The 23,994-nt window shown below is 36.1% G+C and overlaps 1 pseudogene; it reads left to right on the forward strand.

Annotated features, from left to right (window-relative positions):
- The first annotated feature begins 8,464 nt into the window (after window positions 1–8,464).
- LOC144382779 (non-histone chromosomal protein HMG-14 pseudogene) lies at window positions 8,465–9,075 on the forward strand (annotated as a pseudogene).
- Window positions 9,076–23,994: the final 14,919 nt, after the last annotated feature.

Genomic DNA, 23,994 nt, shown 5'->3' on the forward strand with positions numbered 1-23,994 from the left:
AGAATTCATATTCAAATTTCTCAGGTATCTTTTGCCTGAATTTGTGTTTTACCTTCCCAGCTTCCGGTAATATTGAGGGGGATGATAAATACCCATGTGGCATATTGCCAAACATATAGTACTTTAGACAGGGTCTAGTCAGGAGCCAGAAACCACACCAGTCATTTGAGCAGGGGAAATTTGATATAAAGAATTTTTTTATGATTTACAAGGTGGGTAACTATTAAAAGAGATAAAATAGAACACTAAAATCTATAGAGGTAACATGTCTAGAGAGTGGCTACTATCCTGAGAGCTGAGGGGAAAATCAACAAGGGAGGAACTGCGGGGAAGGTCCTGCAGGTCTGAAATTCAGAGCTTTAAGGAGAGGGTGTGGTTGCGACTGGACTGTGCTGTTCACCACTATGGTGATGAAGGAACTTGCTTTGAAAGCTGAGAGCTGCCATTCTTATGGTGGTCTTTGCTGACAGGCACCTACTCCTGAACTGCCAGGAAAACCACTAGCTGCTGGGACCCCTGTAAGGTCCTTCTTCCACTTGGAGGTTGCAGTGTCCCTCCAGGACTCTGGAATGGCTGTATCTAATAGTGAGCCAACTTGCAAAATAGAAATCTAGTCTGCACAGGGAAAACAAAGTGGGTTTGAAGTCGGGAAGCAATACAGTGATACCTGCAAATGCGGTCAGTGTGTTCTGACTATGATTTAAATCCATTAACAGAATAGTTTTGATATAATAGAAGATAAGGCAACAAAAATCCTTTTGCTTTTCTCTATACAAAATAGTGTATTTGGGTACAATCCTATTTGATCGAAGCTATTTTGAGCATGAGAAAAGTTTCTAATATTTTAAAAATTCCATCTTTGGGCTATAATTCTGTATCACCATCTGGCAAAGTGATGGAATGGTTTGTTTCATCATTCAGTTTTACCACCCGAGTGAAAACCAGATAGTGCTTGAGTCCAGAGAGAATTTTATTGATTTAAGTTTAATACTGTGTATTAATCTTGCTGTGAACAGCCTTTCCTACTCATCAGATTCCCTATATACTGCTTACAATTATTTTCCGTGTATAACCCGCAAGCCTTTTCAAATGCATTTGTCTCATGGGAATCCAAAAGCTCTAGAAACATTGTGGTGTGTATTTCAGTGGTTGCAATTTCAAGGTGCAGCAACACCTGGTGAGACCATCACAATTCATCTGCTGTCTCTTAGGGATGTAGTAAATTTTCCAATGAACTAGGTATTTTTTCTTTTCTTTTCTTTTCTTTTCTTTTTTTTAAGATTTTTAAAAATTTATTTGTTAGAGAGAGAGAGAGTGGGCGAGAGAGAGTGAGCGAGAGTACAAGCAGGGGGAGCTGCAGGCAGAGGGAGAAACAGGCTCCCTGCTGAGCAAGGAGCCCGATGCGGGACTCAATCCCAGGGCACTGGGATCATGACCTGAGCCGAAAGCAGCTGCCCAACCGACTGAGCCACCCAGGTGTCCCTAGATATTTTTTCTGTATTTATTTCTCTTTTTTCCTCCACATTGCACCTGCTCAACAAATTAAAGAAAATTATTCTAAAATACTATTTGACTACAAGTGTTATTTATATAGAATAGTAATCACTGCTGATTTTTTTTAACGAGTAAAAGCCTTCCTCTTATTAGCATCCTACATTATACAGTCTGAATTCACATTCCCATCATGTCTCACTAGACTATTAGGCTAGCCTACTAAATTGTTGTCCATACTCTATTCTTATGTGCCCCAAATCTGCGCTCCATACTTCATCTCTGAGGTCTTTCCAAAAGACCTGATCTTGTTCCATATCAGCTTTTCTCCAGGGTTTAAAAACTCCCAGTTGCTCCCCAATGACTAAGTTCCTTTGTGACGAGACCATCAACACCAACTGCTCATCCCCTTATATTCTGTACCTTAGTTGCCTGACCCATTGGCCATTTTGCACAAGTGCATGCTATTTTGTACCTACTGGGTTTCCACTTGTCCTTCCAGACCCAGACTAAGGTTTGCCATAAAGATGTTTGGAAAGAGTTCCTTAATCTGCGCCACCAGTGTTTTATTGCAGTACTCATTCAGACATTTCAAATATTTGAGCACTTACTGTGTGCAACAGTAGAGAATAGAGAGTGATGAGGTAAAAAGATGGGAGATTTTAGGGAGGATGACTGACTTCTCTGAAGTAATGTTGAACAGAGAGGTCCATGAACAGATGGACTGAATCAAGTGGTTGTCTGGGGGAAGAGCATTTCAGGCATAGGGTAAGTGCAAAGGCCCTGAGGTAGGAATGTGCTTTGGTATAGAAGGAATAACATAGAGAATGTTTGGCAGGAGAAGAGGGAGCAAGGGGGAGTGGTTAGAAACAAGGTTGGATACTGAGGTGGGATGAAGGCAGATCACATAAGACCTTGTAGGCCATGGAAAAGATTTTGGGTTTTATTCTGAGTGAGATGGGATATGCAATATTGTGTAAGGGGATATAGGATTAGGTCCTTCTCCCCCATTTGCTTTCATGGTAGAAAAAAACTAATTCTTTAGAACACAGGAACATGACATTTTTCAGTTAAAATCCTTTTCACTTTTGCAGCAAAACCTGATGGGCAACAGCGGGTTAACCTGCTTTTTTCCCTTTTTGTGTGTAGAAGATATATTTAGGTGAAAGGAAATGATGATTCTTGGAAAAATCAGTTTCTTCTTATCAAATCTCTGAAAATGAAAAAGGCTCACAATTTTTGCAATTTCTTGGAAAATAGCCTATTCAGTAGTAGTTTTTGATCATGTATTAACCCATATTGATCAAATCAAAGTGTTGCAATGGCTCATTGTTTTTGTATTGTTTTGCTTTGTTTATCACTTTATGTCTGAATACATGGGCCATATTTGTGATTTAAATTACTCTTTAAAAATTCATAGTAAAACCTTGACAGAGGCAACAAAAATAGAAACAGAAGTATACAATTGTTTTCACTATGGAAAGGACTTTTTTAAAAAGAGAAAAGATCTTTATTGTTTTATAGAATGAATTAATGTTCAATTTGCATGACTTTTGCAACTTAATGGGAATTCTAAAAGTAATATAAGATATAATGTACCTGGAATTTTAACTGACTTTTAAAAAATAAAAAGGATATTTTAAAATCATGGACAGCCTTACGATTAAAACCAAAGTATATGTTAGAAATTCTGTGTGGAGGTCAAGGATATGGAAATCTCAACAGTGCTGTAGTTTGTCCAATCAAAGTTGATATGGTTATGTCATTCAGTTTATATTATGTGGCCTATTCCAGTTTTGATATGAATTTTGGAAGTCCAGCACCAAAACAAACTGGAGTCTACCTCTAAAGAGCTATATTTACCTCTTTTTAATAACTGAGGATTTTACATGACTTAACATCTAAACCTACCACACAAATTGGTCAATAAAAAATTTAGTTTTGACAACATTAGAATAACAACAAAAAAGTTCAACCACATAAAACTGTACCAAAGAGATTTAAAGTGCATTAGAATCCAATGGGGAAAATGGGTGAAGGGGAGTGGGAAATACAGGCTTGGAATGAGTGTCACAGGAATAAAAGGCATGGCAGAAGGAATACAGTCAATATTTTAATAGTGTTGTGTGGTGACAGATGGTACACTGGTGGTGAGCATAGCATAATGTATAAACTTGTGGAACCACCATGTTGTACACTGGAAACTAATGTAACATTGTGTGTCAACTATACTCAAATTAAAAAAAGACTTAAAATGTACTTAAAGGATAAAAGTAGGGTTCCAATTCAATATATAGCATAAAGCAACTATGTTTCACAAAAAAATTTCTATGAATAATGCTAATAATGATGATGATAATAATAACTGAGGAAAAAAAAAAAAGAATCCAATGGGAGCACAGATTTTAATGCATGTTCATGTTTCTACTGCCCCAAATCTTATACTCAGTACAAGAAGGTGGTGGTGATGAAATGGGTCTCCCCATATGTTTAAAAGCAATTACACCAAAAAAGGAGAGACAGGATGAACCAGCATGAAACTTTCTCTGAAAGTATTTTAAAGAGTTGCCCTTCCCTACGCTTATCATATGTTAGATGTAGGTTATTCAGTTTTGGATACTTGATGTTTTATCAAAAAGTAGAATATTTCTGTTCTTTTAAAGTCTCATGTTTAAGGCTTCCATACTTCCCAGAATTTCATTAGAGTTCCAGAAGATATTAAATATAAAACTAGATTTTTTTAAATTTTATTTTTTTATTATGTTCAATTAGCCAACATATAATAAATACATCATTAGTTTTTGATGTAGTGTTCAATGATTCATTTAAAACTAGATTTTTTAAAAACTTGCTGAATTAGTGTTCCATTCATGTTCAAGTTAGACAAAGCCCACATGATCCAACAAACACCATTTCATTAACAGTTCTTTCTGACATTCTTTTGGTCTGTGTGTGTGTATGTGTGTGTGTGTGTGTGTGTGTGTGTGTTCTCAAATAACCAAAGAACTTAATATTGAGGAAATAAGAATGATTTGACTTAGCCCATACACTCAGAGTGATAACTTTTGAATAAAGCATAGTGCAGTGGATTTGGCCAGAGAGGACTAACAGAGGGAAAAAGTGCATGTTCAGTCCGCTGTGATGTGGCCCGGCTACCTGGTCAGGCTCTGTGTAAGAGTGCCGGGAGTTCCAGATCCTGTTAACTAGCTGTCAAAATACTCCCAGAAAAATTAGCCTGCCTAAATGCTTTTGTTGTGATGTGTTCTAATTCTCCTGTGCCACACTTGGTTCTGGCCTCAAAGTACTTGGGATAGTTTCAGGAAGATTGTGGAGACAGAAAACACTTTGCTGGGAAGGTGGCATTGGGGGAGGAGGTGATAGATAGGTTCTGTCTGGTAATTTTGTATCCCAAGGGGCATATTTTTAGTATGTCTGTTTAGTCCTCAATTCCCATGATTGTAGTCAGGGAAGTCAGGACAGAAGATTCAGAAAAATTAAAAATGCACAAACAAGTGGTCTCACAAAGAGGCAGTAAAATTCAGGATCTGTGGAAGCCAGGAATGGGAAATTCTTAAAAAAAGAAATTACGATACTCTTGCAAGAGAACTAGTAAGAAGACGCAGGAATGGGATTAATTAAAGAGAGGGAGATGTAAATATTGAGAAAGAAATAGTGTAGATGAACAAACATCCAATTTTCTTCACATTCAGTGAAGCTTCCACGGCTGTTTTTCACATTTTGTGACAGAAAAATTTGTCTGTGATATGAGAGCCCCTTACAACAGGAAATGTTCAGACTTTCTGATTCTGCATTTTCTGAACATGGATGGTTCCTCTCACATGGCTTGGCCCTTCAGAGATGTTCTTGTAACTGCATTTCTCCTGCTAATCAACCCGGCAGGCCTTGGAGGTTATTAACACTGGCCTACTTTCAGAGTCCTGAGCTGAAGCCGCAGGGTATCTAGTTGTATAGAGAAACCCAGACAGAGGAAATGGCAGTGTTTCTATGTCTTTATGGGGAAGAAATCATCCCTGTTAATTAAATGAAGAGTTTGAAAGGTGCTTGGAGAATTGTTTGTACTTTCCTGCGGAAAAAGTTTTCTTTGTCATGTCTTTGGAAGTCGAGGCTCCAGTTCAAGTTTTTCCTTTGTGAATTAGAATCTGAACATTTTTTACTAAGGAAAATTAATCTTTGCAATTAAATCTCTAACTATAAATAAAAATCATAGATCTCAAATGTAGATTTGGATTATCTACCCCTCTACTGTTTTAATTAGAGCTTTAAGGAAATGGTTTAGAGATCGAAAGTGGTGACATATATCATAGTCAAAAGCCCAATTTGTAAGTGGATTTTTAACTATCATCTGTGTGATCTTCCTTGATTATCTGCTACAAATTCAGGGGGTTGAGAATGGTGTCTACAATTAGCTAGGGCACAATTAGTGAGCCTACCACTCCTTTAGTCTGTGTGCTGCTGCAGAGTTGCTGGCTTGTTTAGAGTGCATTACCATTTTGTCCATTAAGGAGACTAGAAGGGCAGCTCTGGGATCCCAAAGTAAGTCTTCCACTATTTGCTAAACAATGGAAAGAGCTTACATTTTGGAGCCAAAGCTGGGTTCACATTTCTGCCTGACCTCTTTTCAGTTGTGTGGATCCTAGGATGGTTGCTTATTTCTTCAACCTTCATTAGAAATATGAGAATTTTGTACACTGGTTGTGTCATCTGAGATGCTGCCATGCACCTGATAGGCAATTTTTAAATAATAGATACTTTAGTATTTAGGCATTGATTAATAAAATATTGTCACTTTGAATCTTTTCTTAGAATTGAAATCATCTAGTGTTTATATACATCTTCATTCTTGACTCAGGTACTTAAGGATTCAGGCATTTGGAAGAGATGTGTTTACTAGGTCTTCAAATTATTTGCATGCAAGTTTTCACAGAGAGGCCATTAAATTGCATTTTGAGCACTCATTATCTCCAAGGTCATCTTCTCAAACCACCCCTTCTCCCCAGCATACTACTTATCAGGGAGAACTACATATGTTGCACTCTGCTTTTTCTCTGCACTGTTGTAGTTATTGCACAAAATGTTGCTGACTTCTCTTTCTTCATCCTCTACCTCAGAACTCAATACAAACATATGTCCACCACCCTTACTCCACTTACACAGTAGACTGATAACTTCTCTCTTTCATAGTCTCTAACTAAGCCCTCCTTTGCATTTAGAGTCCCTAAGTTAAACTCACTCTCCCCTGGCTGTTGTCACCCACATTGGTATAAATAGTAATTGTTCAAGGTCACATAAGATTACCTTTTTAATAGCCTTTAATTCTTCCAGCTGTTTTATAACTTGAGTCCTTCCAGAGACTTTTAAAGTTGCCAGGATTCTTTTTACCTGAATGTTTAAAATACGCGAAACAAAAATTTCAAACAAAAATACACTGAAGAATCTTCATATTAAAATCATTTGTTTCTGATGTTGCAATTATGTATCATGCTTCAACTAAGTAGTAAATGTATAAATAAAGATGCCTGTTTTTGTAGTGCTTTAAGAAATAGAATAAAATTAACAAGAAAATCAATTCTAGTTATTGATCAGACTCTGGAAAGGGTCTGTATAAAGCAGGGGTTGGCAAACAATAGCCTGTCAAATCTGGCCCACTGTCTCTGTAGGGCTTGCAACCTAAGAATGGTTTTTACATTTTTAAGTGGTTGAGAAAACATCAAAAGTAGAATAGTATTTTTTTTAAAGTAGAATAATATTTCACAATACATGAAAATAACATACTCCCCAAGTTTCAGTGTCATAACTAGAGTTTTGTTGGAACACAGCCAGTGTCATTTGTTTACATTGTCTGTGGTTGCTCCTGGGCTGTATCGGTAGAGTTCAATGGTTGCAACAGAGATTGTTATGTATGGTCTGCAAAGCCTAAAATATTTACTAGCTGGCCCCTTATAGGGAAAGCTTGCTGGCCTCTGGTCTAAAGCCTTCCCTGTAGGGAATGTCATTTATCTATTTTATGATTTATATTATACTTCCTAAGTGTTTAGGCTTCTTCCATGTTATTAAATGATTTGTCTAGCAACCAATGTAAGTGGCAGAGCTTGGGTTTCACATATCTTCTCAACAAGACCAACATTTTACATTTAATGAAAAAAAAATAGTGCTCATGTTGGAAGAAAAACATGTATTTTAAACATATACAATATTTTTTCTCTTTCATCTACCCAATAGGATTTATTCAGACCTAGGGATTTTCCAAGTAATTTATAAAGACCTTATCCTTGGATTATTTACAATATAATAGATTGGGGGAATAAATACATTTATGAAATAGCTGGTGAAATACAGAGTGAATCCATGATATCAAGCTACAGATTTTGTACACACATGCACAGTGAAGGCAGTAGAAAGGTTAGTATGAAATGGGGTTAACCTGGAAAAGAGTTAAAGAGTAGTATTTCCCTTCTAACTTTTGTGATGTATGCTTTTAAATTTTGTCATAAAGATTCAAAATGACATCAAACATAAAATGGAAACTGTTAGATAAACTGGGATAAGTCAATTTTGTGTATTTTCTTTTATACTAATTTCTGAATAAATGGTATTCAATAAATGGTAGTTATCATTACTATATGATATTTTCAGTGGAAAACAGATTGAAAATTCCTGTAGGTAGGGAAAGAATATTTGAAGAGTAAATGACTAATTTTATAAATATATGTGTATATATATATATTTATATGGAAAACTTTGATCATCTTATAATTAGGCATTGATTATCTTCTTTTGGCTGAAAGTCTGATGTGGTATAAAAAACTGTACTGTGGGCGGGTGGTCGCAGCAGCTGAGGGGGCGGCCGTGGGAGCAGAAAGAGCATCAGCTCTGGGCGGCCCAGCTTCGCAAATGTTCTCTGTGGACCGTGTATCACGGCGGCCGGCAGGCATGCGCCCGCCCCGCGGCCACGATGCTCAAGAGGAGGGTCAGTTCCGCCAAGGGGATGGCAAAGGAGGGCTCCAAGAGGAGATCAGCAACGTTGTCAGCCAAATTTGCTCCTGCAAAAGTGGAAACGAAGCCAAAAAAGGTGGCAGGAAAGGATCAATCTTCAGACAAGTGCAAACAAAGGGGAAAAGAGGAGCAAAGGGAAAACAGGATAAAGCGGCTACCCAAGAAACAAAGACTTACCTGTAGAAAATGGAGAAACTAAAAATGAGGACAGTCCAGTCTCTGATAAAGCAGAAGAGAAAGAAGCCAAGTCTAATTAATATCATATAGCATGTCTTACCAGTGTTCCCTGTCCCCTTGTACAATCCAGAGGAACATTTCTATTAACTATTTTGTAAATGCAAGTTTTTTAGTAGCTCTAGAAACATTTTTAAGGAGGGAATTCCTCCTCATCCCACTTTTTAAATGTAAATGCTTTTTTTTTTTTTTTTTTTTAAGAGGGGAAATCATTTGCTGGTTGTTTCATTTTTGGTACACCCAGAAAATAGTGGGATATTGAATATGAGAGGCTCTGATTGTCTTGGGTGTCATCTCAACATCCTATAGATGAGGTAGTTTTTATGTCCTATAATACTAAGCATACTAAATGGCAATTTGGAGTCAGTCATGCATTTAATATGTCTTGGACATTTTAAATTATTTCTATTCCCGTGTTGTTTTTGGTAGAATTGTTTCCTAAAGAAAACCACTTCTTTATCTTGGCTCTCCCTGTCAGAATTTTGTGTGCTCTGAAACGTCTTAGTCGTGGTAGTCCAGTTTTACTAGTAACTTAGTTAATGTGCTGTGCAAGACTGAAAATTTGTGTATATAGTGTATACTATATTAAATTGTGAATTAATGGGACTAAAAATGTAACAGTGCATCAACAGTTGAAGATATTGGTACTTGATATACTGTTAAGGAAAATTTGCCTCCAAATTTTAGGCTGGAAGGTCATGGAAAAACTTTTAGAAAAGAATCACAGCTATGTGATTTTTTAGATTTTCGGTACGTACATTAAGAATTGTGTACAAATTGAAATGTCTGTATTGATCCTCGAACAACCAAAAAAACCTCAATTATAAAAAAAGTACTGTGATGTAGCAACAAATATTATAAAAGCTTTTTATTAAGAATAATTTGAAAAATATGCAAAAGTAGAGAGAATGGTATAATGAGCACTTTGTGTAGCCATCACCCAGCATCAACAATTATCATTTTCGTTTTTAAACCCCCCCACCACTGGATTATTTTAAGTTATGTGCCTGTAAATGGTGCCTATATGGATCTCGAAAAGGTAACCGCTTAAAAAAATAATATTATCACAATTAAAAATAATATTAAGTCAGCATCCAAATAAAGGACATACATTTGAAATTAGTTACTATGTCTTTAAATCTGTAATTTCCCTGGCCCTCTTTTTTGTCCATGAAATATTTGTTGAAGAAACCAGGACATTGGCCCTGTAGACTTTCCTGCATTATTAATTTTGCTGATTGCACCACACTGGCGTTATCTAACATGTTCCTTTGTCTCCTGTATTTACCTTAAAAGGTATTTGGAAATAGAGGATTGATGAAATTCATGTTCAAATTTAGAACAAGAATACTTCATAGGAGGATCCATCAGGAGGCCAAAGAATATTGTGTGTCTTCCTTTTTATGATTTAGAGGACTTGATCATTGCCTAGATCCATTATTTCATTAGGGTGACATTAGAATTCCATCATTCCTTTTTAACTTATTAGTTGGAAAACTTCCCTAAAGGGAAGCTTTTCCTCATCTTCTCACACACACACACATATTAAGCATACTTCTTTGATTATTTTTTCAATCAATTGAAGTTACTATTATTATTGCTTAAGATATTCCATTTTTAAAAAAATATTCCATTTTTGGATAGTGGAAATTTAGCTACAAAATTTTAAATATTTTTAAAAGGTTCCCTTAATTTATGTCACGAGAGTTTCTGCATGTGATTTTTGTTTAAAGTTTAATTTAAATAGTTTTAATGCTTTTTCTTTATACATGCAATGAATTCTTCAGTGCTTATCATTATTCAACAGAGAATTAAACCTTTCTTTTTTTTTTTTTAAAGATTTTATTTATTTATTTGACAGAGAGAGAGAGAGAGCAAGCGAGCACACAAGCACGGGGAGCAGCAGAGGGAGAAGGAGAAGCAGGCTGTCCGCTGAGCCGGGAGCCCAATGTGGGGCTCGATCCAAGGACCCTGGGATTGTGACCTGAGCCAAAGGCAGACGCTTAACCAACTGAGCCACCCAGGTGCCCCGAGAATTAAACCTTTCAATTTGAGTTTTGTGCTAGAGATGGCAATCTCCATGCTTCTTCTAAGAGCAGCCCTTCTTGAGTCCTGTAATCATGTCACCCGGGATGAGGCTCCCTGCTTGTCTCTTCCCCCTCACCATTTTTTTTTCTTATTTGATGTAGCTTAAAGAAGTTGCTTGCAACCAAAAAAGGCTAAGACAGACAGAAATGTTCCTGTCAGTAAACACTAGGTTGAAAATAAAGAGATTTGGTTCTTGCTCTGACTCTGGCACTAAGTAAGATACAATTTATCAAATTGGTCTAAATTAGCATATTCCCCAATGATATCCCTCAAAACCATAATTCTGTGGGATCCTTTGTAAAAGAGTTTCTTGTTCAAATAAATTTGGGAATATTACCTATAATTTCCCTGTCTTGGTATGTCACTAGGCCTGTTAGCATAAAAAGTTCTGAGAATTATACAGGAAAGAAATCCATTTAACTTGGTATAACTGTGTGGTTTCCTAAGCCTACCTGGGCACAAAATCATTAACACTACTATCTTGTGCCTCTGAGTTCCAAGGTGCACTCTGTGGGAAATGTTGGAATAGCTAATGTCCAGGTCTCTCTTAATTCTGAAGGTTGGATTGTCATGACAAACTGTGTCAGAAATCAAATTTTCTTTCTTCCGTGTGGAACCTGTCCTCTTCTGTCTTCCTCTGCTCAATCACTGAAGCTGACTTTATCTCATCCCAATTATCCTAGGGAAAAATATTCTCGGATATCAGACTTCAGATTGGATGTGAATTTTGGTGGCAATCATTTTCTGAAGAGACCTAGAGAAAAGGAGGTCTGGCTTTGTCAAAATAGATAAAAGATTCTTAGGAAGATTAGTGTAGTATTGGAGTATTAGATAATTAACTTAGAAAAATGAGAATTTGAAGTCATACAAAATAGAGATTAAAACCTAAAACAGGGCAGTCATCATGGAAATAGAAAATGGAAGAATGAAGTTACTCCTTATCAACTGGGAGGATTTTGACTCCAGCACACATATTTAACATCACCAGGGCTTTTGGTTTATGGACCTGGGAACTATCTGGCACTAGCTCCGCCACTAAATGGGTCACCCTCAGTAAATCATATGGGCCACAGCTTCTTTATGTGCAGAGTGAGAATGTTTCACTAGATGATCCCCAAGGTCCCCTTCTGTTCTAAATCAGTTATCCCTATGAAACGTATTTAAAAAGAATCTGAGTTTTGTATACTATTGGTGTATGGAGAAACAAAGTAAAACAGATTTTCCTTCTTTTCAAGTATTTATATTCTCAAGAATCAATTTAGCTTAAAATATGGGCTGGAATTTTCCTGAAGATATTGGTAATGTGCTTGGTGAAAATAGTGTGGTGTTGGGAAAGGAGGTTAGAATTAAAAGAAGGATATGATAGAGCTCTATAAATCATTTTTACCCCAAATATACTAATGAACAAATAATAGCAACAGGGCAATACAGCAAATATTCTGAATGTAAATCATTTGGATTATTTGCAGAAATTATTAAAAACAGAAAACACAAGAATAGGCAACAGCAGGTCAAGAACATGGACTCTGGGACAAGTAGAGCATTTGAGATAGTTTTCTACAGTGTGAGAAAGACCTTATGGGCAGGCTGGGGACATCATTTCAGATTTTTATTTTCAATTCCCAGCATGTTCTTTTAGTAACCTTTTTCTTTTTAACTGCATTCTCATTTTACCCAAGCCAACAGCTTCAGAATTGCTGTGCTTTTCGTTTCATGCAGTCAGTTTGCAAATAGAGCATGTCTGGGTTCTTCTGTGGCAGAGAGAATTAAAAAAAAAAAAGTTAACTTTGATTCTGTGACAAAATGTCTGTAGACACAGCAAAACTAGTCATGGTCCTACACTAAGTGGCTTTATTAAGCTATCTGATCATGACTGTGACCAAAATAAAGCTTTAAAACTCCCTAAAAATATTTACTAGCTGGAAGCAATCAAGGGTAAATGACCTTAATGTATACTTGTAGTAGAGAACTAGATACTCTAGTGGACTTGAGGAAACAAAAGTATTCAGTGGTACTAAATAGAGCTACCAATTTTTTTATTTCTTACCTCAGGCCTGCAAAACTATTGCATAAAGCAAGTAGTGTCCACTTTTAATATGGTATTTGCAATTCAGATGTTTTTCTTCCTCAATTTTAATCTGCAGTTGCAAACACCACATTCCTCTTTTGCTTGTCATATCCTCAGGGTTTTGTTCTGCCAAATTGTTGGCTCACTACTTTTCATGGTAATTTATAGAACCCAGTTCACTTTGTGTCACCACAGGTTATAAATGAAAATGGAAACAATTTGCTCTTAAATCTTTCTGAAACAAAATGCAAATAACATATTGAAACAAACTAAAGCTATTTAAAAGAACAGTGCAGTAATTGTAGGGGTTGTATTACAACAAACTTCTTTTTTCTTAATAGTCTCTCTCTGTCAGAGGATATCCTTCTTTCTGTATTTAAATTAAGATACTTTCTCTTAGGAACTTTTTATCTATTTCTATTTTTCCCAATTAGTTAGCATCAAGCCTCTGGATTGTGGTGGTGGAATTATTCCTGAGGATTTGCAAATCTATATGTATACCAAGTATTGTCACTACACTGAATAACCTGTTTTTCACATTGATGGACCATCTATTTTTATTTATTCATATATTTTTTTAATGTTTCAAGGTTTTATTTAAATGCTAGTTAAAAAATAGTATAATATTAGTTTGAGGAATAGAATTTAGTGATTCATCAGTTACATACAGTACCCAGTGCTCATCACATCAAGTGCCCTCCTTAATACCCATCACTCATTTAGCCCATCTCCCTACCCACCTTCCTTCCAGCAACCCTCAGTTTCTTCTCTATAGTTAAAAGTCTCTTATGGTGTGCCTCCCTCTCTTTTTTCCCCCCTTCCCCTATATTCATCTGTGTTGTTTCTTAAATTCCACATATGAGTGAAATCATATGGTATTCGTCTTTTTCTGACTGACTTATTTCACTTAGCATAATACACTCTAGCTTTATCCATGTCATTGCAAATGGTAAAATTTCATTCTTTGTGATGGCTGAGTAATATTCCATTATATATATCAGCTCTTCTTTATTCATTCATCAGTTGATGGACATTTGGGCTCTTTCCATAATTTGGCTATTGTTGATAATGCTGCGATAAGCACTGGGGTATATGTATCCCTTTGAATCAGTATTTTTGTGTTCCTTGGGTAAATACCTAGTAGTGCAATTGCCAGATCATAGGGTAGTTCTATTTTTAACTTTCTGAGGAAACTTCATGCTGTTTTCCAGAGTGACTCACCAGTTTGCATCCCCACCAACAATGTAAGAGGGTTCCCCTTTCTCCGCATACTCACCAATATTTGTTGTTTCCTATACTGTTAATTTTAGCCTTCTGACAAGTGTGAGGTGGTATCTCATTGTGGTTTTGGTTTGTATTTCCCTGATGCTGAGTGATATTGAGCACTTTTTCATGTGTCTCTTGGCCATTTGCATGTCTTCTTTGCAGAAATGTCTGTTCATGTCTTCTGCCCATTTATTGATTGGATTATTCTTTGGGTGCTGAATTTGATAAGTTTTTTTTATAGATTTTGGATACTAGCCCTTTGTCTAATATATCATTTGAAAGTATCTTCTCCCATTCTGTCCGTTGTCTTTTGGTTTTGTCAACTGTTTCCTTTGCTGAGCAAAAGCTTTTTATCTTGATGAAGTCCCAATAGTTCATTTTGCCTTTGTTTCCCTTGCCTTTGGAAACATGTCTAGCAAGAAGTTCCTGCGGCCAAGGTCAAAGAAGTTCCTGCCTGTGTGCCTGTGTTCTCCTTTAAGATTTTGATGGATTCCTGTCTCACATTTAGGTCTTTCATCCATTTTGAGTCTATTTTTTGTGTATGGTTTAAGGAAATGGTCCAGTTTCATTCTTTTGCATGTGGCTGTCCAATTTTCCCAACACCATTTGTTGAAGAGACTGTCTTTTTTCCATTGGACATTCTTTCCTGCTTTGTCGAAGATTAGTTGACCACAGAGTTGAGGGTCCATTTCTGGTTTCTCTATTCTGTTCCTTTGATCTATGGGTCTGTTTCTGTGCCAGTGTCATACTGTCTTGATGATGACAGCTTTGTAATAGAGCTTAAGGTCTGCAATTGTGATGCCTCCAGGTTTGCTTTTCTTTTTCAATATTGCTTTGGCTATTCCAGGTCTTCTGGGGTTCCATACAAATTGTAGGATTGTTTGCTCTAGCTCTGTGAAAAATGTTGTTGGTATTTTGATAGGGATTACATTAAATGTGTATGTAGATTGTGTTGGGTAGTATAGACATTTTAACAATATTTGTTCTTTCAGTACATGAGCGTGGGCTTTTTCCCATTTCTTTGTGTCCTCTTCAATTTCTTTCATAAGTGTTCTATAGTTTTCAGAGTACAGATATTTTACTACTTTGGTTGGTTTATTCCTAGGTATCTTACAGTGTTTGGTGCAATTATAAATGGGATCAATTCCTTGATATCTTTTTCTGCTGTTTCATTATTGGTGTACAGAAATGCAACAGATTTCTGTTTGTTGATTTTGTATCCTGCAACTTTACTGAATTCATGTACCTCTTCTAGCAATTTTTTTGGTGGAGTCTTTCAGGTTTTCTACAGAGAATATCATGTCATCTGGGAATAGTGAAAGTTTAAATTCTTCCTTGACAATTTGGATGCCTTTTATTTCTTTTTGTTGTCTGATTGCTCAGGCTAGGACTTCCAGTACTATGTTAAATAACAATGGTGAGAGTGGACATCCCTGTCTTGTTCCTGACTGTAGAGGAAAAGCTCTCAGTTTTCCCCATTGAAGATTATATTGACTGTGGGTCTTTCATACATGGCCTTTATGATATTGAGGTATGTTCCCTCTATCCCTACTTTGTTGAGGGTTTTTATCAAGAATGGATGCTGTATCTTGTCAAATACTTTTCTTGCCTGTATTGAAAGAGTCATATGGTTCTTATCCTTTCTTTTATCAGTGCAATATATCATGTTGACTAATTTGAGCATATTGAGTCAGTTTTGCAGCCCAGGAATAAATCCCACTTGATTGTGGTGAATGATTCTTTTAATGTACTATTGGATTTGATTTGCTAGTATTTTGTTAAGAATTTTTGCATCCATATTCATCAGGAATATTGGCCCATATTTCTCTTTTTTACTGGGGTCTTTGGTTTTGGAATCAAGGTAATGCTGGCCTCATAGAATGAGTTTGGAAGTTTTCCTTCCATTTCTATTTTTTGGAACAGTTTGAGAAGAATAGGTATTAACTTTCCTTTAAATGTTTGGTAGAATTCCCCTGGGAAGCCATCTGGCCTTGGACTTTTGTTTGTTGGGAGATTTTTGGTCACTGATTCAATTTCCTTGCTGGTTAAGAGTCTGTTCAAATTTTCTATTTCTTCCTGTTTCAGTTTTGGTAGTTTATATGTTTCTAGGAATTTATCCACTTCCTCCAGATTGCTCAATTTGTTGGCATATAATTTTTCATAATATTCTCTTGTAATTGTATTTTTGTGGTGTTGGTTGTGATCTCTCCTCTCTCATTTGTGATTTCATTTATTTGGGTCCTTTATCTTTTCTTTTTGATAAGTCTAGCTAGGGGGTTATCAATTTTATTAATTCTTTTGAAGAACCTGCTCCTAGTTTCATTGATCTGTTCTACTGTTTTTTGTTTGTTTCTATATCATTTATTTCTGCTCTAATCTCATTATTTCCCTTCTTCTCTTGGCATTAGGCTTTATTTGCTATTCTTCTTCTAGCTCCTTTAGGTGTAAGGTTAGGTTGTATATTTGAGATTTTTCTTACCTCTTGAGGTAGGCCTATATTACAAAATACTCCCCTCTTAGGACCACCTTTGCTGTGTCCCAAAGGTTTTGGATTGTCATGTTTTCATTTTCATTTGCTTCCATGTATTTTTTAAATTTCTTCTTTAATTTTCTGGTTAACCCGTTCATTCTTTAGTAGGATGTTCTTTAACCTCCATGTATTTCTGGTCTTTCCAAATTCTTTCTTGTGGTTGATTTCAAGTTTCATAATGTGGTTAGAACATATGTGTGGTATAATCTCAGTCTTTTTGTACTTGTTGAGGCATGATTTGTGACCTAGTATGTGATCTATTCTGGTGAATGTCCTATGCGCACTTATAAAGAATGTGTATTCAGCTGCATTAGGATGAAATGTTCTGAATATATCTGTGCAGTCTATCTGGTCCAGTGTCATTCAAAGCCATTGTCTCCTTGTTGATCTTCTGCTTAGATGATCTGTCCATTGCTGTAAATGTTAAAATCCCCTACTAGTATTGTATTATTATCAATGAGTTTCTATATGTTTGTTATTAATTGTTTTATATATTTGGGTGCTCCCAAGTTGGGGGCAGGAATATTTACAATTATTAGATCCTCTTGTTGGATAGAACCCTTTGTTGTGATATAATGCCCTTCATCTCTTGTTACAGTCTTTGGTTCAAAATCTAGTTTGTCTTATATAAATATGGCTATTCCGGCTTTCTTCTGATGTCCATTAGCATGATAAATGGTTCTCCATCCTCTCACTTTCAATTTGCAGGTGTCTTTAGGTCTAAAATGAGTCTCTTGTAGGCAGCATATAGAAGGGTGTTTTTGTTGTTTTTATAAATCCATTTTGATACTTTATGTCTTTTGATTGGAGCATTTAGTCCATTTACATTCAGAGTGATTATTGATAGATATGAATTTAGTGCCTGTTAAGTCACTGTTTCTGGAGATTATCTCTGTTCCTTTCTAGTCTTTGTTGCTTTTGCTCTTTCTTTCCCACTCAAAGAGTCCCCTTTAATATTCCTTGCAGGGCTGGTTTAGTGGTCACAAATTCCTTTAATTTTTGTTTGTCTGGGAAATTTTGTCTCCTTCTATTCTGAATGACAGCCTTGTTGGATAGAGTGTTCTTGGTTGCAGATCTTTCCCATTCAGCACATTGAATATATCATGCCACTCTCTTTTGAGACTTCTGCTGTTAACCTTATTTGTCTTTGCTTGTAAGTTAGGGATTTCCTTTCCTTTGGTGCTTTTAGGATTTTTTCCTTATCTCTGTATTTTTCAGATTTTACTATGATATGTATTGGAGTTGGCCTGTTTTGTTGAATTTGATGGGAGTTCTCTGTGCCTCCTAGATTTGGACATCTGTTTCCTTCCTCAGATTAAGGAAGTTTTCAGCTATAATTTCCTCAAATAAACCTTTTGCCCCTTTCCCTCTCTCTTCTTCTTCTGGGACTCCTATGATACAAATGTCATTATGCTTTATGTAGTCACTGAGTTCCCTAAGTCTACATTTATGATCCAATATTTTTCTGTCTCTCTTTTGTTCAGCTTCATTAATTTCTATAATTTTATCTTCTATATCACTTATTTGTTCTTCTGCTTATTCCATCCTTGTGGTCATTACATCCAGTTGGTTTCACATCTTGGTTATAGTATTTTTTCTTTTGGCCTAACTAGTTTTTAGGTCTTCTATCCTAGTGATAAGGTGCTCCCTGATGTCTTCTATGCTTTCCTCAAGTCCAGCTAGTATCCTTATGATTGTTTTAAATTCTGGATCAAGCGTATTAATTATATCTGTTTTGATTAGATCCCTGGCCATGACCTTTCCTTGTTCTTTCTTTTGGGATGAATTCCTCCATCTTGTCATTTTTCTAGGTCTCTGTCTTCTACGTGTTAGGAAAGCCTATTATGTTTCCTGCTCCTGAGAGTAATGGCTTTAAGAAGAGGTCATATACTCTTCAGGGCCTGGTGCTTCAGGAAGTGTTTCTGGTGTATGCTGTGTGCACTCTGCTACTGTGTTTTGGCTGCTCTTTCCCTCAGGTCAGTCCTCTGCAGAGTTTCTCCTTGCCTGCAGTGAGGAGTGTTTGGACCTTGTCTGGAGTGTGGCAAGTTTTAACTAGGTGTGCTCTTGTCTGCTTGTTAAAAGAGGCCTGATTCTATTTCCACTAGAGCTGAAGATTTGCAGCACACTATGGTCAGTAGATTTGGTGCATACCAGGGGTTTGTGCTGGTCTTCTGGGGATGGCCCCCTGCTCTGGTTCTCAAACACACTTGCCCTAGTAAAGAAGCACCTGCAGAGGGCGGGGCTTGGTGTAAGTGGCTCAGGTGTCCACTGTTGTCACTGTGCTACTCACTGAAGTCAGTCTCTGCTGATGGGTGGGACAGAAAAATGGCACCTGCCCTCTCCCTCATCCCCGGAGAGGGGAGTCTGCACCCACCACTATCCAGGAAGCTCTCAGAGAAGAGTGAAAAATCTCCCCTCATTTGTCCCAGGTGTCCCTCTGATCCCTGCCTTCACCCTGTGTCTGGACCATCTTCCCACCTGGTAGTGCAGTACAAGTGTGTTTTATCTCAGGCATGCTGTCTAATTTTCAAAACTCCAAACTTTAGGGACCTGCCATGGCATGGACCCACCCTGGTCCTCAAGGAGGGCCCTGCCACACTGGGGCTGGTGTTCCAGAAGGGCAGTTGCACCAATGCGCAGAAAGTTGGAGTAAAGTGCAGCAAAAAGCCTGAGTCCAGGTTAGCCACCCTTGGCAGGTGTCTCTGCCCCTATGTTTAAGGGGCAGGGGAGCACAATGGTACCCACCAGCTCTTTTGTCCCCTGAGGGGCAGTGGCACCTCTCCCAGATGCACTCCAAGAAGGGGGAAATGTCTCTCCCAGTGCATCTCAGGGGATCCTCAGAAGGGGATCCTTCTCCACAGGAACACTGCAGTGCCTGCCAAGCTCACACCAGCCTTAGTGTGGACTTCTAAAACTCCAGTCTTTGAGCTCTGCTGCTTGTAAAAACTCAAGATAATCAGCCCTTCTTATTCTCCCAATCAATGGCTTTGGGGAAGTGTTTTCCTTGTGCAATACCCTGTGCGATCTTCTCCTTCTCTCTCATTCTCCCTTGCCTCTCTCTGTGATCAGGACACCCTCCCCTCCATAGCACCAGCAATCCTCTTCTCCCCCAGATCATATCTCTGCATTTCGTCCCTTCCATGATGTTTCCTCTTCTCTCCCTCTAGTTGTGCAGTTTGTTCTGTCAGTTCTCACATCTATTTCTTGGGTGTTTAAATGATTTGATATTTATCTAGCAGTGTTCAAGGGATGAGGTAAGCATAGGGTCCTCCTCCTACTCTGCCATCTTCTAAATTTCCATTTATTTTTAAATATAGAAGTTGTGATTAAATGTCTTTAAACTAAAATGAAATCATGGAAAAATTTTTCTATTATGCATTTTCTTAATAGGTTCTCAAATATCCCCTGTATCAAATGAATATTTTACATGTAAACCTAAAAAGCAGTCTCTCATGCTCCTAGTTATGCACCACTTCTCCATCCAATATTTGAATAATAGAATTAAACTGGTCATTAAAAGAATCACTATTGAGTTTCAAATATGATTCTTTTAGAGCAGAGTTTCTTAATCATGAGTTCATGGATCCTTGGATATTACTTGCAAAAGTTTAGGTGTATAAGCATATGTGTTTTTCTGAAGAGAGACTCCATAGCAGTGTTCACCCAGTTAACAAGTGTCTGTGACCATAACAAGATTGGGAACTTCTGTATGAGGTGAAGAGATGAACCTGAAAAGAGTGGGTATATTCTAAATTTCCTTGGAATTAACTATATTTTAAAAAGATGAAAAAAATTCTAAGTCAGCAAGTAAGAAAAGCTTTTGTAGGAGAGAGTGGCATATTCCAAAAATAAATTGAATATACTCTTGTAATTGCTTAGAGATAAGGAAAATTCAGGTATATTGTATTATTCATTCTTTCAGAGAACTTTTGCAAGTACTAACCTGTGTTTTTATAGTCAACTCACTTTTATTTTGTCCCCTGTTTTTGTAAAGAGCTATCCTTTACTGGAAGAAATACTTCAGACTAGAGATTGAGAGGTTGGTTTTAACTTTTCCTCTTCCATTGCTTGATCTTTTATGAGAGCAGATTGTGATACTTATTTTTAAAATGGTCTATTTATTAAAAATAAATTTTATTAGTTATCTGATTTTGAACAATCAAGAAAACTAGATGACTGACTGCTAGAAATGTTCTTCTTTAAACTAATCACATTGATATCAAGTAATTATGAATTTAATTTCCCTTTTCTTCAATATTTCTATACATGAAACAAATTTAAGCATATATTGCCATTTGGTTAATGGAAATGCTAAAAACATGGATGCTATTTGTGGACATGTAAAACTCAGAAAATTGAAATATACTTTGTATTTACTAGAAAATTCAGACTTAATAACCAGAAAATACAAAGTGTATGGGCCACATATTTAATAATTTCCACACTCTCTTCTTCATGCTTTATGCCAATCCAGCACCTTGGATTTCAGACCTAAGCCTCTAATCCCAAATGATCCAGTAATTTAATTTGGGCAAAGGTGGATTGTCTTTTCATAGTGCCCATGTACTGGTATCCATATTAAAATATGTATAGAGACATTTTATTTTCAAGTATTTGTCAAGATTGTGCTGTGAACAATGACCAAATAATATACCCTAGGCTTTCAAATATCACAGAATTCCTCAACAATATTCTATCTTTAAGAACACATACATCCATAACTGGTACCATATAATGTCATTTCACCAATGACTTTTGACTAATCAGCTAGGATATTTTCTATTTTAAAACACTTCGTTAAGGTAAAATTTGCCTACAGTGATAAGCATAGATTTTAAAGATTTTATTTATTTTTTGACAAAGAGAGAGTGAGAGAGGGAACACAAGCAGGGGGAGTGGGAGAGGGAGAAGCCGGCTTCCTGCTGAGCAGGGAGCCCGATGTGGGGCTCTATCCCAGGACCCTGGGATCATGACCCGAGCCGAAGGCAGACGCTTAACGACTGAGCCACCCAGGCGCCCCATGCATAGATTTTAAATGGATAATTCAATGAGTTTCATAAATGTGTGCATACGTATGGAAAATATCTTAATCCGAATCTAGAACATTTCAATCTCTGCAGAAAGTTTCCTGTACAACCACCTCCTATGTGACTGCTGTTCTAATTTCTATCACTGTATGTTAGTTTGAATTGGATACAAAATTTATGTAGATAAAGTTATATAATATGAACTGTTTTGTGTCTGGTTTCTTTCATATGCATATGTTTTTGAAATTTGTCCTGTTGCTTTTATCAGTAGTGTGTCCCTTATTTTTGTTTCCAATTTTTGGCTACTCTGAATAAAATTGCTATAAACATTTTACACAATTCTTTGTGTCACTATATATTTTCATTTTTCCTGAGTAAATACCCAAAAGCAGAGATGCTCAATTATATAGTACATATATGTTTAACTTTATTTAGAAACTCTCAGGCAGTTTTCCAACATAGTTGTACCATTTTATATCCCAATAGCAATGGGAATTCCAGTGACTCCATAGCCTCACCAACATTTGAAGTTGTTAGTCTTTTAAGTTTAGCTAATCTGGTGAGTGTGAAATAGTATATCTACTAGGTTTAATTTGCAATTTTTTTATGACTAAAGATGCTGAATACTTTTTAGTATACTTTTTTATTTCCTCTTTGGGGTAGTCTTTTCCCCATTTAAAAAATTGGGTTGCCTTTATTAATTTATAGTAGTTTAAAAAATATATTTTGGGTATTTGGTGGTGTGTTTATGTGTATAGCTTGACTTGCCTTTTTTAAAAACATATTTTTAGAAGCAGACATTTCAATTTTGATAAAATCCAATTTATCATTTTGTTTCTTTTATGGCTGGTGCTTTTTGTGTACTCTCTGAGTCATTGTCTCCCTCAAGATTGTGAGCATATTCTCCCATGCTTTCTTATAGATTTACAGTTTTAGCTTTTATCTTTAGGAATGATCTGTCTTAAATTAAGCTTTATTATGAATTGAAGTAGCTTGCATTTTGGTTAGTTGTTCCAATACCATTTATTGAAAAGACTCTCCTTTCTTTACTGACCATATATGTGTTGGTCTATTTCTAGAACCCATTCTATTCTGTTAATCTCTTCTTCTAAACTTTGCCAATGTCACACTATCTTGAATACTGTAAATTTATACTAAGTTTAGAAATCAGGTTGTATAAGTCCTCCAACTTTTCTTTTCTTAATTTTTTCCCCTACCTCAAGTCCTTAGGGATTTCGCATACATTTTAGACTTATCTTGTAAGTTTATATAAGAAAACCCGCTGGGATTTTATTGGAATTATGTTGACTCTATAGATGATTTGGGGAGAATTGATGTTCTTTCAATCCATGAACATGGTATATCTCTCCATATATTTAGGTCTTTATTAATATCTTTAGAATGTTTTGTAATTTCAGTGTGCAGGTATTTTACAGTTTTTGTTATTGCAGACAAAAATATTTTTAAATTTTGTTTTCAATTGTTTGCTGCTAGTATACACATATACAGTTGTTTTTTTTTTTTCTGTATTAATCTCTTATTCTGTAACTTTGTTCAATTTGCTTATTAGCTCTAGTATTTTTTTGCTGTAGTTTACTTAGGATTTTATATATAACATAGATTAAATTTATATAATTTTATTCCTGTGAATAAAAACAGTTTAATACTTCCTTTCCAATTTTTATACCTTTTATTTCTCTTTGTTTTTTGTCACACTGACTAGGATTCCTAAACTTGTGGGACAAAGGGCATTGCTCAATATTTACCAATAAATATAATAGCTGTAGGTTTTCATAAGTGCCCTTTATCAGAATGAGGAGTTCTTTCATTTAGTCTGTGAATTTTACTCATGAATTGGCCCTAAATCTTGCCAGATTCCTTTCTTTCTTATTTCAATATGATCAAATGTATCGATTTATCTTTTAATGTCAACCCTACTTGGTTATGATATATTCTCTGTTTTTATATATTTCTTGATTGACTTACTTATATTTTGTTCATAAGTTTTTTATGTACATTTATGGGGGTATTGATCTATAATATATATATATATATATAATTTTTTTTCCCCTTATCATGTTTTCTGACATTTTGATAGCAGTTTAGGCTGGTCTCTTTAAATTGTTAAGTGTACTTTCCTCTTCTATTTTCTGAAAGAGTTTTAATGAGATTCTTCTTTTTCTTCCTTAAATATTTGATTGATTTTAACAGTGAAACACTTCAAGCCTTTTTAATTATAAATTCAATTTCTTTAACATATATGAGGCCATTCAAAT

Source organism: Halichoerus grypus, chromosome 8, assembly GCF_964656455.1.
Source record: "Halichoerus grypus chromosome 8, mHalGry1.hap1.1, whole genome shotgun sequence".
NCBI classification, from domain to species: Eukaryota; Metazoa; Chordata; class Mammalia; order Carnivora; family Phocidae; genus Halichoerus; species Halichoerus grypus.